Raw genomic sequence first — 2,500 nt, 5'->3', positions numbered from 1 at the left:
CAGATGCATGCAACGCTTCACGCCAATATTGCTGCACAGACCTCGTGTGCGTAACGGGATGTTCAGCAGAGAACCTCTGGAACTGACGCTCCCCCCACTTCAATTTCCTTCGAATCCTTTCGGATTTGGCCGCTGCCTTAGAATACACCCACTCCGACGAGCCCAAACACCCATACCTCTTAACAATGAGGTCCGGAATCCAGGCCCGCAAAGAAGGGATTCCCAAGCCACCGTCAGAAACTGAAGCGTGAAAATACGCCGTTGGTACGTCCTGAGGCAGCCTAAGCCACAAACGGACCGACTTCCGGATTTGTACGTCGAGCATTCTCAACCTATCATCCGTGATCCGGCCCAGCACAAAGCCATGCGCGAACCTCGGGATGAGGTGGCCCCTTACAACCACCAGACGCTGCTGGGGTTTAAGCGGAGCCCTGGTGATGTTTTCCAGGGCCTGCTGTATTGAATGCTCTAACGTCGCTGATCCAGACGCCTGAAAGTCAACTCCGAGGTACCTCCAACGTTCAACGCAAGACACTTGCTTAATCCATCTACCACCTATCCTAAAGGATCTCTCGGTAAGGTAATGGTGCTTCTTGCGATGCCCATCAGGGACCATCGAGAGGACTGAGCATTTCCGATGGTTAAGTGTAAGACCCATCATTCCCGCCGATTTCATAACACAGTCAAGTGACTCCTGCATTCCCGGCCTGGACCCCGCAAGGAGGACAAGATCATCGGCATACGCCAGAGCAGAAACACGTTCTCCCTCTAGCCTATAGCCTACTTCAACAGGCAAAGAAGCCAAGACCACATCCATGACGATGTTAAACAAAATGGGCGAGAGCGGATCCCCTTGACGAACACCCTGGCCTACTCGAACAGGAAGGCTGGACTTCCCTCCCACGGCCAACGTTGTCGAAGCCGACCGGTACAATCCAGCAATATACTCACAGAAGGGCCCAGGCAAGCCCCTCGCCCTCAGCAGATCTAACAGTGCCGCATGCGACACTGTGTCAAACGCTTTGGCAAAGTCTAGCACTGCCACATGACACTCCCGGAGTTTCTTCCTGCTATCTCCCAATATGGCGTCTAAAACGGCCGAGTTCTCTAACGTGCCATCAGCACAAATGAACCCGCGCTGACGCATATCGGGAGGGCAGCACGCCAACAATCTCCTAGCCAGTAGCGCATGCATATGCCGAAGTGGTACAGACGCAATCGAAATCGGCCTGTACTCCCCCGGGTCCGCAGGACGCTCCACCTTCGGCACAAAGATTGTCCGGCACTGCCTCAAGACCTCAGGTATTTCGCCACCAGCCATCCATGCGTTGAATAATTCTGCTTTAATCCGGGCAGGAACTCCGCGCCACTCCTCCGAACGAATCCCATCCGGCCCTGGCGCTGTCCTTATGTCTACGCGGGCACCCCTAATCTCGTCCTCCGAGAAAGGAATCCACAACTGGGAGTAATCACGTGCGCCCCCGTACTGCTCCGCCCGCCTTAGCAAGCGTAAAGCCTCCGGTGTAGGCCCCGAAGCGCTCGACACCCTCTCAAGAATAGGGCGCCAATAGGCTTCCATCTCCTCAAGGGAATGCGAGACACCCCGACACGCGCCATCTATTACTTCCGCAGCCGCCCGACTAGGACACTTCCGAAAGAGCTCCTGAACCCTAGCATACTCCATTCTACGCAATGCTCGTCGTGACAATCGGGCGTTGCCGGTCACGAGACCCTCTCTCCGCCGGCCAGGGTTACTAGACCGAGCTCCCCGCCCCGCAGCCCTGCTCCCCGCCCTCTGCAAGAGACCGGACAGCACTTCCGCGGCACTGGGCTCCCCATCATTCACCCTCGGTAAGTCATCGGCCACAGGTGGTATGACCGGCCTCTCCTCCTCCACAAGAACATCCGCTACCGCTGGGGAGTCAACATCCGGAACCGCGCGCATTTCAGCTATGTACGCTTGTACTGCTGCACGATGCGACGCCTTCTTCCTCTGTCCCTTAATGGCCTCGAGAGTTCTTCCGAACCCCTCAAGCGCATCGAACAGGTCAACATTCCCACAGCTGCCCTTTTGAACCACTAAGCTGGCTTCAGTTCTTGCAAGAAGGGCTGCCTCCTCGTCTCTCCACCTGCGCCTCCCCGTTGCGGGCGCGGCATCGAGGTTCGCCTGCAGGGGGTGTGCCGCCCTTTTATGGACGCCCAACCCCCTGGCGTTGCGAAAGGTCCTCCCACACTCCGGACAGGTTACTCCGGCCACATCCTCCTCCGGAGGATCCACGGCAGAGCGACCGCCCGAAATCAGGTTTAAATCGCTCCCTGCCTCCAGTGGGAGAACAGGGCGATTATTATTCTCATTTTCCAGATCGAAAGCAATTTTAACCTTAAGGTACTGAGGGGCCGCTAACCCATCAGCACCATCCGTACTCTGGCTATGGTACAACCCCCGCCGAAGGCGACCAGATGTACTTGGGCACCCCCCCTGGGGCACCCCATCGGGGTT

General features: G+C 56.9%; 1 pseudogene; it reads right to left on the bottom strand.

Annotated features, from left to right (window-relative positions):
• LOC134677753 (large subunit ribosomal RNA) overlaps positions 1 to 2,500 on the bottom strand; it is a 7,610-nt pseudogene that overhangs the window by 2,237 nt on the left and 2,873 nt on the right.

Source organism: Cydia fagiglandana, chromosome 26 (genome assembly GCF_963556715.1).
Source record: "Cydia fagiglandana chromosome 26, ilCydFagi1.1, whole genome shotgun sequence".
Lineage (NCBI taxonomy): Eukaryota > Metazoa > Arthropoda > Insecta > Lepidoptera > Tortricidae > Cydia > Cydia fagiglandana.
This window is presented reverse-complemented; position numbering and strand designations above follow the sequence as displayed.